The sequence below is a fragment of the Platalea leucorodia genome (assembly GCF_965183815.1).
Source record: "Platalea leucorodia genome assembly, chromosome: Z".
Taxonomy (NCBI): domain Eukaryota; kingdom Metazoa; phylum Chordata; class Aves; order Pelecaniformes; family Threskiornithidae; genus Platalea; species Platalea leucorodia.
The window spans coordinates 78,568,304-78,582,989 of NC_138858.1; positions in this window are offsets into that span (position 1 = coordinate 78,568,304).

Genomic DNA, 14,686 nt, shown 5'->3' on the forward strand with positions numbered 1-14,686 from the left:
GGAGTATATTGTTTATGTAAACTCTGGTTCTTTGGTCATCCAGCAATGGGGCTATGCCTCTCTGGTGGTATGAAAGGGGAATTCTCTGTACCAGATGTCATGACCACGGAAGCCTGCAACACTGAGTCTCTGGCCCTCCAGTTTGGTATGTCTAATACCTGGTGATTCATACTTGCTTGCTCCTAATGTAGAAGTTTTCTCTTAAAGCAGACTCAGCAAATATGATCTTAGTTATGGGTCTGCTCCTTTAGACAAGGAATAGCCAAAAACCCAGGAAGGAGGAGAAATTCCAGCCTATAGTGAGTGATACTCTTAGCAATTCTTATTAAATGTGTAATTCTTAGCACACATTTAAATGAATCTGTGGTGGAAATCTGAGTTTTGTAGGTCTATTGAATTTGTTGTAATTATATAAGATGTTAAATACAAACAAAAAGAATAAGCATAAACTGACAAAAGAGCCTCAGTTTTGATTAGCTTTGCTTTGGATTAACAAAATACATTGTGTTTTCACCAATGGTAAAGTGTACTTCCGATTAAGTCAATTAGGGCTATTAAGACAGATGGCTCTGTGAGAAAAGACATTCATCAGGGACTGAAGAATTAATGGACTACTTTCTGAAAGTTCATAATGTCAATAGATAGGTTCTTTGTGTGACAAAAAGAGCAGTTCAAGCTAACAATTGCCATGGTATTTCTGAGCCCAAAAATAGTTTCTCAGGATTTAATTCCACATGCAGCATCAGTCCATTCACACAGCATGCTGCTCAGCAATTGAAAAAATGCCTTTGAAAAGTTCCAACAGCTGTTTCACAACAGTGTGGTGTCACTGGCTGACAAGAAGTGTGTGACAGGGGGATAAGGTGCTGAGAACAGCCAATGCCAGCACTACTAGTGAGATCTCACCAGCTGTACATACAAAGCTCAAAAGACTATATGTCCGTAAGTCCTTCAAGCTCATCTTTTCTCTCCAATTGCTTGAAAGGGTTGCAAGTCTTTAAACTGCCTGAATTTCCTGTGGTATTTTTATTATCTATTATATTGATTATACCAATTTGTACTGTGCATTTGAGCAGTTCTGACTGTTTATTTTGTAGAGGTTTTCTGGTTATTTACTTTCTAAGCTCTGCAAGTCTTATTTTAAGTACCTCACTCTCTTACCTTTAAGGCTAATTTCACTTGATTCCTTTCCTGTTCTTTTCAAAGTTGTTTTTCCAGTTCTTATGACTCTAGATTTTTTTTTTGGCCTCATTGCAGGACAGGCCTGATTTTCTATACATTCCTGACTATTCCTGTCCTTTTTATTTCACAGACTTTGTATACCTACAGCTTCTCTGGAGCCTTTTTAACAAAAAAGATTGTTTAAAAAAATAGTAATTTCTTTAGCGAGCAGAGCAAAGTATCCAAAAGCATGGGATTTGAAACACAGCTGGCTCAAAAGTGGTGATTTTGTTTTCATGGAAATCTTTTGAGGGCTTGAAATTTATTTAAGGCTGGAACAAATCCACAATCTTTCCAAGGTTATAGTGTCCATTTTTGGATTGAAAAGGTTGGGTTTACAAATGTGGTTATGCTTCCTAGACAGTCTACATAGGTTTAATGGTTTTGGCTGGGATAGAGTCAATTTCCTTCACAGTAGCTCATATGGTGCTGTTTTGGATTTGTGACCAGAACAGTCTTGATAACACACTGATGATTTAGCTATTGCTCAGCAGTGCTTACACAGTGTCAAGGCCTTTTCTGCTTCTCACACCACCCCACCAGCAGGTAGGCTGGGGTACACAAGAAGTTGTGACAGCTGACCCCAACTGACCAAAGGGATATCCCATACCACATGATGTCGTGCTCAGCAATAAAAGCTGGGGGAAGAAGGAAGGAGGGGGACTTTCCTGTTATGGTGTTTGTCTTCCCAAGTAACTGTTATGTGTGATGGAGCCCTGCTTTCCTGGAAATGCCCACTGATGGGAATTAGTGAAGGAATTCCTTTCTTTGCTTTTCTTTTGTGTGCAGCTTTTGTTTTACCTGTTAAAAAGGTCTGTATCTCAAACCATGAATTTTCCCACTTTTGCCCTTCTGATTCTTTCCCTCATCCTGCTGGGGGGGAGTGAGAGAGATGCTGTGTGGGGTCTAGCTGCTATGGGGTTAATCCACAAGAGCAGGTTTTACCAAACTGCCACAACAGAGTCTATTGAAATTTATATGGCTTTATGGAATGCGTTATTTCAATGAAACATTAATAAAAAATGTTTTTTGAATCTTCAAATTCATGCTTATTTTAAAGCACTGGTTTACATACCTATTTTAAGTCTTTTTAGCTCATGATAATGTCTAAAGAAGAGGACTTGTTTTACATGACCTCAGTCTGATTTTTCAACACCTGTTTAAAATGCTTTTCCCAAGACATATGCCTTGTAAGTTGTTTGCTTTTCCTTTGTTTTTCTGAAGCTTTCCAGTTCTTGTTGAGCAAGTTTTACCAGTCAGCAGGAAATGGCAGACAATACTTCTGTCTTTGGCTCTTGAGTGGCTCTAAAGTTATGGGCCTGTCTTGAACAGCAGTTTTCCTTTCTGCCTGAATTCATAGAAATGCCTCTTGGCATAAACTGATATAATCATGCAGGAAAGGCAGTCCTAGCAACAGGCTGAGCTAACATAAATTCCCACAAGACAATTATGTCAGTTAAAATATAACACTTAATATAGGATAATTATATAAAAGACCATAATATTCTAGGGTACCTACATCTAAATGCTTTGGATCAGCCATGCAGGCCACTGGGAAACCTCAGTGTTTCCGAGGAGAAACAGGTCCTTGAAAGCAGCTTAAGCTAAAGGCTCAAAATAAAAAAGCAAACTGAATAGATTCAATTTATACCGTTTTAAGTTTCAGTGCTGAGGGCACCGAAGCAAGACTTCAGTGGAACAAAGATCCTCCCTATAGTGCAGAAGACTCACCATGGAAATTACAATTTCATTTTCATTGATTTTCTGTGGTATCTGTGCGTCTGTCTTATTAACTATTTTATCATTACTCATGCAAAGAACTTTCTCTTCCTTAGTTCTTGGCATTTAAACAACTTTTCTCTATTTCTTTTACTGTTTATAGGTCTACATCTCAAATTTAGCTAGGTAATATGGTGATTTGTCTTTTTGGTTGGTTGATTGTTTTCCCCAGATCTGTGTGGCACTTTTAAGTATATAATCTGACAGGAGATGGATTGGTATATAAGAAAGCTAGTCTCAATATTTTATTTTGCACCTCTCAAATTACAGACAAGCCTATTTTGATATTACTTCTTCACTCCTCTGTGCTCCTCAAGCAGCCCTGTAGAGGCTAGATACCTGAATTACAGTTTGCTTAAACTGACGTATCTACACTGACATCCAAAAAATTCAGGTTCTTCTGTGTCTCAGTCTGAAGCAAAAAAGATTCTAGCTTCCTCCAGATGTGGTTGAGAGCTGACTGCAATTCCAGTATCTGTGATATTCACCAGAAGCAGATATGCCCTAAAAATTAATTGCTGGTTTTTTTTTTTTTGATTGAGATAAAAATTCTCTGAGTTAGAAAAAAAATAATTTCTCAGTCATGTTTAATGCATTTTGCATATTTAATCTATTTCAAACCAAAAATTAAGGGATATCAGTGTGGTATATTAATGTGTGCCATTTCTTTGATATTATATGGCTAATGTGCTGTGTAAAGCATATATTTTTTATGTGAAAATTCTCCCTCATGTCATAAAAGTCACTTGATGGCATGAATAGGCAGCTCAGCTGAGAAGTGAACATAGATATTTCAGACAACTTGTTTTACTTCTAATAAAGCAGACATCTGTTTGGAACTTGACTCCTCACCAATTAACTGTTGCCACAAATTTAAATGGATACGGATCCGTGCTCTTAGATGGTATTTAAAGAGCACTGAAATTCACATACACACACTCTGAGCAGATGTAAATCTCAGTAGTTACACTCAAGTCAATAAAGCATGGAGATTTATATCCACTAAAGCTATGGCCCAAAGTGTTTGCCCTGGAGAGATTGCTATTTATGGACAGTGGCATAAAGCAGTGACAATTAAGGATGATCAGAACATATCTTTTCTATGAAAAAACAGGCAGCTGAAGGAAAAAAATGATGTGAGGGGAAGCTGGTTTGGAACTGGGCTGCTGACAAACGGTGAAAAGGCAGGCATTAATTAAAATGAATTATGAACTAGTACAAAATTTCTAAACTAATACTGCATCATTGAATAAGCAGATGAAATAAAATGCAGGTTACACTGGGCACTAAGCAATACTTGAAAAGGACAGAATTAGGTGTCACGTGGCACACTAGTAACCCAAAGGACAGTCTGCTGAACAGCATGCCAAAAGGACCTGTGCCATAAACATACTTTTCTGTCTTTTCTTTCATTTCCTATGCCACATGTCCACCAACACTAACAGCTATTGACCCAGGTGAACAAATCTTATGTTCCAGATACTGTGAAAGGAAGAGAAATAGGGATAGTGATTTGTTATTATAATCCTTAGAAACATGAATCTGCCCTTAAAGTATTTGCTAATTATGGACAGCATCAAGGTTTTTAAAAAGGGTGTGTATTATTTTTCTTGTTTTATTTGGAGGTTTCTTTTGATAAATTTATAGCACCTATTTTTCTACATTTGTTTAAAACTTAACCTTAAAGGAAAACTCAGTATAAATAATACAAAGTTTTAATTTATTTTGGTATATAAATAGAGATTAAGTTCTCTTTAGACTCATTGTAGTGGTGCTTTAGAAGGCTTATAAATACCGATCCTTTTTATACACTAAAGTTTTTATAAATTATATTTCTGAATCCAAAGTATTTGCTCTAATTTCTCCTATTTATATTTTTTTACTCATTCAGATGGTTTTATTCATAAATAACAATATTTCTCCTCTTCTGCCAGATCCATTGTCTTTGCACAGTCCTACACACTTTCAGCTACAGATGTTATCTTCACCATTTCACAGCACTTCTTCACAGCATGCTAACGGTTCTTCTTTCCAGGCTTTCCTTATTACCTTCTTTGTTAGATTTTCCTTTACTGATGCTCTGTGTCATAGTAGAAGCAACAGTCACTGTGCACTAATGATACTCTAAAAGAGCTTTGTTTTAGTAACCACGTGGGTTACAGAAGAATGACTCAATGAAGGCAGCACGTTTTGCCATAAAACCTCCAGACCTTTGTGAAATAAACCCACCTTTCCACTCATTTAATTTATTCTTATTAACACATTGATCATTCTTCATCTAATAATTTTCTGGTATCATGAAAGCATGGAAAGGTGTTACTGTAATCTTTATAATGATCACTTTATCTAGATGTAGCAGTGTGTTTGTTCGGCACAGCCTACTTAGAGAATGTCTGCTGTTGAGAATGTGTTTTAACTGTTGGGATCTGTAAGGTGACTCATTTATTTCTTGAATCATAGTCTAAAAATGTTCACATTTCAAGTTAAACTTGTGATTGTATCAAGAGTGCAAAACCTTGCAGTTGTGCCTGCCTGTTTCTGATTAATTTGCTTTAGAAATAAGCTAAATCTCTGGATTTCATTCAAGTGTGAAACAAACTGATTTCTGACACACAAAACATTTTATGATATGGAACTTTCTCGTAGGCTAACCTGTGAGTTGATTGGAAGGTCTCATCCTAATGAATCCAGTTTTGTACTCTTTCATTTACCCTGGACAGTTAGAATGTATCTATTTAAAAAAAAAAGGTAAAGAGAAAAGTCTGGTCCAACATTTATTTGGATGAAGAAAAGCGTTGCATATAGTAGAATTATACACCTGTATGGAAGAAAAAAAGTCTTGGTACACTGATCGTAGCTCTCAAAATTACTGAAATAGAAGACATCTCTTATAGCTAGTGCCTTTTTATAAATCTGGAGTAGCTGCACGTAGTCTTTTCCCCCTCTGAATAATCACTGAGCAGCTGAGAACAATATTACAATGTATTGTAAAATTTCCCTTGTTTGGTTGAGAACAAAAATCAGATTAGTGATTGGTTGCAATCACTGAAGGGTCCATTGTTTACTCATTTATATTCTTCCCCATAAAAAAGGGATATCAATCCCCTGCTAAATTCTGCAGATTCAGAATATTTTTTAATATTTTGGCATTATCCTTTTTATGTTTAATTACCAATTTTTACTCCTCTAAACTGTGATATGAAGGCATATGCCGGTGCTCTGTGTTTTAAACTGTATTTTAATGACTGCTTTAGTTCAATGGTTGGAAAAGCATTTCTAACATGAAACTAGGAAATTTAGTAAAGAGATTTTAAATTATTTTTAAAAGCTTAAACCCTGCAGATGTTATTATTACACTGGTTATTACAGCATAGCATTAGCTGAAGTATTTCCGCGCCTTCTTTCAGCATGCATTCATATGGGAACCAGGGATTTGAAGTATTAGATTTTCAGTGTTAGACACTTAAGCTGTTATGGAATCCTAAATTCCTTTATTTTTATTGTGTGAGCCAAACTGCCAGGCAATATTTATAGTGTGTATCTTCACATTTGTCTTATAGTTAATTAAAAAAATCAAATGTATATGTTGTTGCTTATACAGGTTATTTGCTTTTTCTTATGTAGTGTACTGCTAGATAGTATCCAAAGCACCATATCAAACAGCTTTTTTTCCCCACCTCACGTACTCTGCAACAGGTTGACTATGAATATCTTTACAAGTAATCTGAATAATCCATTCCAAATGCACAGTCACTAACAGTTGTAGACATGGCGCTTAGGGACATGGTTTAGTGGTGGACTTGGCAGTACTAGGTTTACACTTGGACTCAATGATCTTCAGGGTCTTTTCCAACCTAAACGATTCTATGATTCTATCATTTTACATTTTGGCTTTGAATAAACTAAACCCATGCGAATCAATACTATATTTCCACCTTTCCTTGTCTAACAAGATTTGTGTCTGCTGTTTAGTGGGTTATCAAAGAACAGTAATTTATTTTAGCATGGAATAGCTAGGTGTATTAAACATCAGGGGATAATGTAGCAGAAAATAGATGTACAGCTTTAAAATATTCAGCTCAACAGGAACCTTTAACCCTGTAGAAAAACTTACACTTTCTGTAAAATTATAAATTATTCATATTTTCCATGAGATGCTTTTTTAATATAAATGACTTTTTTTTCCCTCTTTGGGAACATATAGGATAATTTCCGTTTATAGAATCAAATGAAAATACAAAACAATGTCAAAAAACATTTTTTTTTTCAAAAGCAGACTGCAACTCATATAAGTTGGATAAATCTGTAGAGAAACAAGAAGATTCTGTCTTCCTTGTAGATAGATTCTCTAGAGCTGGAGAAAATTACAGTAAAAAATGTTCTGTCACATTTAAGAGAACCTGTTCAGTTGAGCTGGTTTCAGTAGAGAGACTAAAGAGAACCCACCTCATAAACTACCCAGTAATGCTTCCAACTTAATGTCATCTGAATTTGAATAGTTATCATCCATGAAATGGAAAACTTTCTTTTAGAAATGGCAATGCAAGATACCACTGGAACAAATCCTAATTTGCTATATGTGGAGTGTTAAAAGATTCTACCCTTGGGATTAAAGATGTGACCAGTCACAACATGTTAAATCCAGTGAGGGGAAAGGGGAAGAAAGTCCAGAAAAGGAAGTGTTTGCATCAAGTGGCTTTTAGATTTTTAAATTGGAGGCTTATATTAAGGTGCTAGGCTCCTACACAAAGTTAGCAGGGACAGTGAGCTCCCCTCGGCATTTCTGATATGAGCTCTCGTGCTGGTGTTTTCTGATCCACCGCACAGGGGAGTCTAATTCTGTCCATGGAGAACTGAAGAAGGATTTGGTATGTGTGACTGGATGAAAGGACAGGGGAAGTCACAGCACCAAAGCCTCCTGCAGGATGGATTTGAATTTAGGAGTCATGGCTGAAAGCACTAAATGATTTACCCACCTCTCATGCAGGTGTGAAATTTCAATAGCTTGTTAAGTGCTTGGGCTTTTTTTTTATTTTTATTGCCTCGCAATTTGTGTTTCTCAGCTTCTGTTTTCTGAATTTTCAGATTTCATGAGCCAGGGAAGGAAGGAAAGAAAGAAGGAAGGAAGGAAGGAAAGAAGGAAGGAAGGAAGGAAAGAAGGAAGGAAGGAAAGAAGGAAGGAAGGAAAGAAGGAAGGAAGGAAGGAAGGAAAGAAAGGAGGGAGGGAGGGAAGGAAGGAAGGAGAGGAAAGAGGAAAGGAGGAGGGGAAAGAGGAAATGAGGAAGGGAAGGAAGGATAAGGGAGCAGGGAGAGGGAAAGGGAAAGGGGAGAGGAAGAGAGGGAAGAGACTAAGGGAGGGAAGAGGGAAGAAAAGGGAACTGAAAACAGAGGGAACTAGTACAAAGTACAAAATCACGAGCTTTGAGCAGCTCCAGTTATTGACTTCCTGGTAACATTATTTTTTTTCTCAGACTTGTTGTTATGACACTGAACATCCAAAGAAAGACTCCTGGATGGGCATTTAACGAGCTCCCAAAAGTGGAGCTTCCATTACTGACCATGCACTGTTACACTGTCTCAGCTGTGAAATTAAATTTCGTAGCTTAACCCATCCTGCAATGAACGATGCTAGCCACGTGGGGGTGTGTAGACAAAGCAATAGGTGAAGAAGATGCTTAAAAAGGTATGATACTAGTGAAATCACAAGGTTTGAGATTTCCTTCCTGACTCCTGTTCACTCTCCACCACAGCTGGAGACCAGTGAGACAGCTTCTTGGTGACCTCCTGCTCTTGTCTAATGAAGCTGGCTGTCAGCCAAGCTAAGCTTGGCCGCCATGTGCCAGGTGAAATGTCTCAGGTCCTCAGTAGTGATCTGCAGAGCACAGAGACATCCCTTATTAGCACTGGCAGTTTCTAGATCCCACGACAAATGAGACTCTGCCTGGGTGTTGCGGTCGCTGAGTCTGTGAGCACAGTGGGCTAATCGAATTCCAGCTGGAGCTGTGGGGGAGTGGAGGGAGATGCTGTCTAGCTGTTGTGGCAGCAGTGGTTTAGGGGAGCCTGTGACCAAGCTAAACCTCTTGTTCTACTTGTTTATTTCACAGGTGACTTCTAAATGACTCTTACTTTACTGATAGTCAATAGTTAATACTGAGGTGTAAGTGAAACACTCTAAGTGAAAACATGTAATTCAAGTGATGCATTCAAAAATGTCTGCTGAAATAGAACTGTAAACTCAAAGGTTGCTGTTTGTATTGAGCAAAAAGAGACCTGATGTTGCCAGCATAGGTTCTTCATCCATTTTGAGTGTTGCTTAGTGCAATGTTTGAGTAAACCTGCAAACCCCTTCCCTTCTTAATAAAGTACTTCTTGCCTTATGGGCTTCTTCTGCTGTCAGTGGCAAAGTTAGCACGTATAAAGCTCCCTTTGTTAAAGCACCGAGATAGTATGCATGTAATGAAATAAAGCCACATGTAAGCATCTGGTTTAATGGGCTGCTGTCCTCTTCTTCCATTAGTAAACCAATCTTTTGAGAAAAAAGCAGAAAGGCTTCAGAGTATACAGCAGTTTCTGAAAGCTGAAAGAGTCCTTTGTCATCAGTATTTGGAACACAAGCAAGCTTGAAATGTGTTGTGCAGTGGAAGTTCTAAAATTATGATTTGAAAGGTCAAGAAACTCAAAATGGCCTTACCAAAACATTGTTTGCAATGCCTGGTTCAGAACTGTTGTCAGAGCGTTCAGAAGGAAATGCTTTCTTGTGATCTAAAATGGGCTCAATGTGCTGGCAGTGTCTGATGAAAATCAGAGCGTTTCCAGAGAACAGTTTGATTCTTAGCAAACTGAATTTTCTGATACAGCAAGTTCTGTGAAACATTTTAGCCTGCTCTGGCAGGAAGGGTGTGATGACAGTTTGCATTCCTCTTGTTTGTTGAACCCCACTGTATTCTCCTTGGTTGATGTCCCCATTTCTGTTAGCATCAAAGTGTTGGCTATGAGTTTCCAAAATGCACTTCAGTTCAGAAAGGATCCTCTATTATGTATCTGGAGAGTCTACCTGGGCTTTTAAACAGAAGCTGAAAGTAAAATAAAAGTAAAAAAAATCATTTAATAGCCATAAATTCTGTTTTCACTGCAGATCCTGTCTTTCAAGAGTATTTAAGCACTTGATGGGAATACCATATTTCGAGCACCACAGATGCCAAGTCTCTGAAAATATGGCCTTTTGGATCACACTAGTGCTTCTGAACAAACTACATATTCAGCACTGTGATGTATAGCACACAGGTGCTATTTTCTGAGCTATGGTTCACCCTTCTGGAAGTGCTCTCTTGTCTCCACTGACTACACAGTAAAGTGCACTTTCCTTATCTGAAGCACCTCCATTAGGCGGACTGGTTGCCAGAATGGCTGGTATTAGAAGTAGCTCTTTCATGACCTAATCTGTTTGTCTTGAAAAAATTGATCTACTTGTTACTGTCACCCTACCATGAGTTGGAAACACCTCTTCACATACAGCCTGTCTTGATGCCAAGCTTTCTAACTGTGGCGATGTGCTCCCCCCTGAACCCTCCTGCCCCCCCACATGTGACCTTTTGCCATGGCCTTGCTCGGGTGATAATCACCAGTGGCAGTTGTGATGGATGCATCCAGCTCAAAATGGATTTGGGGGAGACAGATAACAACACAACAGCCAAGGGCTAATTTATGGCAATGTTGTCTACCTAACCACAGTGCTGGTCAGTGTCCAGCTCAAGCTAGATTTGGAAGAAACTAACATCTGCAGCCGGTATATAAATATGACTATGAGTTAATCATCTTACCCCCATAAATAGCAAGCAGCCCAAGAGCCCTTTGGGCTCTCCTGCATGGCAGCGGGCTGCACACCAGGATCTCCCCTTGAGTAGGGACACCTCTCAAGGTTACTCCTCGAGGTTGAGAGATTCCTTGCCGCAACAGATCCTTGGTAAGTGACTAATAGCACACTAAACTTTGAAATCTTAGCTAAGTGATGTAAAGGATTGATTGCGCATATATAATCCTTTAGACATAAACCGTTGACCACATCTGGGGCTAGGATTGGATCCAGCCACACCTAGACTCCTCTTTGAGAAGGAGCTTAGAAAGCAACGGGGTCCTCTCTGAAACTCATGAGTCAACGGGAGGGTCTCCCTGACAGTCTTGTCTGACCCTGTCCTCTATGCAGTAAATAGTCAAGTGTATCTTGCCATTAAATCTCATTAAATACTGTCGTATTTATTATCCAACTTTATTATCAATAAACATATTGCTCTTACAACTGCACTCTCACTCCATCTGCGACACTAACTCATCTGTCTTTCTTTTCAAGTTATTTGCAATGATATGTGGAAGTGAATACTTACCTTTTCCTGCTTTCCTAGATGACTTCCACTTAACCCCCTGGGGTTTCTGTGAAATCTAAGTTCTTTTGCAGAAACTGCTAGTATTCTAAGATTTGAGACTGCATATTTTAGTTCCTGACTGTGTGCATATAAAGGATTAGAGGTGCCATTTTTGTTGCTGTGTTGCTCCAGCTGTTTGAACTCATTATGATTGAGCAAAGAACAAATGAGAAGAAAATATTTACTAATATATCACTTATAGTTTGAAAGTTTTATTGCCAATAAAATACCACTTAGCAAAATACCCTATTAAAGGTTCTCAATGAGTCTGACTCAGTAATGGAGTGGAGAGTTGCATTGCTCCAGGACTTGGTTGGCTTCTGTTAGGCAGCTATAAGTCATCCTGTTTAAGTGCACCACAACAGTAAGTTCAGAATATTTGTCTGATGTAGATTACTAATATGAGATAATGTTAGATTGTTTATGGAGAAAATTAATGGAGGTTTCATATGCCTGGCATGTATTAATGGCATGTGGGGTATTACATAACTGTGGTCATATTTGTGTTACAGCTGCTCCGTTTTTGTGGCTGTTGTCAAACCTGAACATAAGGATTTTAGTCACAATGGTTTCACAGGCAGAAGCATCTTCTTTGGAGTGTGTACAGATGTTTACTGATGTGTATTACTTACTTCTTGCTTCTGTTTCCAATAATAGTAAAGTTTAGACCTCCCCATTGTGAAATGGATAGAGACATATAAAAGCAGGTAGTAAGTATTTGCAAACTACATTTTGTAGCAGTGGGGTTAGCCAATGTTAAGAGCAGTTTACACAGCATTAATAAATACAGCATTTGCTGTTGATAGGAAATTAAATTATTTCCTCCATTATTTGGTCAGATTTAGTGACTGTATAGTATACTCATTTACTGAGCAGGAAACTGAAGGATGAAAAACGTTAAGGAATAATTGTTCCCTCTTACTGAAGTACACGGTTGTTGTGTCGTCCCACACCAGGCTTTGTAAAGAGGACATACTCCCTGAAACTCCAGATTTTATTAAAAAGGCACTGAAACTTTCCCTCATAGGTTACATGCCTGACATGCTGTGTATTGTTCTAAGCCAAGGCTTTGCTTAAAAAGGAATATGTATTCACTCGGTGTATACTCACACAGCAAGACTGTGCCAGAATGAGCATTGCTTGACAAAATGCAAAATGTACAAGCTGAATGCTGAGTGAAATTCATAGATAGAAAAGAATTTCTCTGTTGGAGTTGAAGTGAATCGGAAGCTTACTGCAGTTTATAGCTTGACAGTGTGGTTAAGGTAAAGCTATGCCATTCTGCCACCATTCTGCTGATGAGGAACAGACAGTGGACTGCCTCCAGGTTGGACATCGACTGGGGGCTCGGGGCTGCTCAGCTGCATGGGAGGTGGAGAAACAGGCATGGCCTGAGCCTCTAAAGAGTATCCTGTGAAAACATGGGACAAGCCAGTTAAGTTAGCTTTCTGGACAGTGAGAGACTTTTGGTACAGATGGGTACTTCTAATGGTATCTGAAATGAGAAAATGTAGAGTTATTGCTTGATTTATGGAGTCGGACATACTGAAATTGTTCTGTTCTGTTTATAGCAGCTTCACTGACTGCACCGTGTCATTCCCAATAGGGCCAAACCCTAAACTGCAGTAAATCAGCCTGCCAACTTCAAAGTCTCTGGTCCTTAGTATTTCAAGGAAGTGCAAAATGATCCTGAGGGAGAAAATTGTCACAATTTTTTTTTTCTGAGAGATGGCCATACTTGGATGATAGAATGTAAGCTGATGAGAAGGCTGGAGCAGAAAAGACTTCGGAAGATCCATGAGAGAATTACATGTCCTGAAAAACTGCCATGAGACTAAAACCTCATACAGCAAAAACCTGTGCTCTAACTGTAATGTGAAAGATGACCAAACCCAATTCAGTAGTAGTATTTTAAACTTTTATTGGCCAATGAAGTTCAAACTACATTAAAATTTGTTAAATGTGAGTGAAAGTGTTGAGGCTTACCTTCTGAAACCTCAGTTTCTGAAAATTACATCCCCCCTTACTTCCAGCTCTGTTGCCAGAAGGTGCTTGAAGTTTGGGTTGGTTTTATTTTTTTCTTGTGGGTAGATAACTGATCAGTTGGAAGGAAATGTGCAAGTGAGTTTATTGCAGAAAGACTGGCATAAGTCTTCTTTAAATAATCACTTACTTGGAGTCTACTTGTCTTGGATGCCAAATTATTAGAAGATGCACGTACCTGGAAGTTGCAGCTTTCTTGTCCAATTTTAAAGCTCTTAAGTGTATGTGGCCTTAAGAAATTTGTGTCTGGTTTCTTTGCTTTCATGGATTATTTTAAATCAACATTACTGTATAGTTATATGTAATAATGGAAGGGTCACTCTTTCAATGTATTTAGGCATTAGAGAAAACCGTCAATTATTACAAGGAGCACAGAGTCAAGACCTACTGGGAGAGAAGGACACTGATTCTTTTTTGGCATATGGGATTGATCAGACAAATTAGGCTTTGTGTTAGGCACTGCTTGGAACCCAAAACTGTCCAAACTGGGGACAGCAGACCAGTGAATTCCTGTCTCCATTATCTGTAGCATTAAGGACTCTTTTAAACCATGTGCATGATCAGAAACCCAGGAGAGTGCTGCGATCCTCAAAGGAGAGTTTCAAAGACATAAATAATAGCAAGTTTATGATTTGATCTGACATCAATTTTATGTGTCAGACAGCTTTTAAAGAACAGTCCTCTGTGCTCACAGCTTGGCACAGAGGGGTTTGCCATGGTGCTGGGTCTGGTGGCCACACAGGGACCTGCTGTCACTGGAGATGAAGTGTCCTTTTCTGGGTATGGACATTGGTGGAGGTTTGCTACTCCCCTTTGCCAGCAGTGTTTTTTCTTATGCAACATTTCTCTAACTACCTTAGCTAAGAGCACTGCCAAAACTTGCTTCATACTCCATTTGTCATTTTCCTTATTTTCCACCTGTTCTAGAAACTACATCCTCATTTTTGCATTCCTCTCTGTTTTTTCAGACCCGGGTAATCCTCTCTGTTTCATACAGACCTTTGTGGCTTAATATTTTTGGCAAGAAAAATATTTATGGCAGTTTGGTCTGAGCAACAAGAACAAAAACTGGTGGGAAGGTCGCGAGCCTGTTGTTACTTCCCACACTGTCCCTATACAGCAGAGTAGCTGTTTTGCTTTTTTCCTTACTCTTTGAATCAGCAGTTGTTTTTCTGTACGTAAGGTTGCTTGAGAGCTCTGGCATGAAGAAACAAACCAATTGA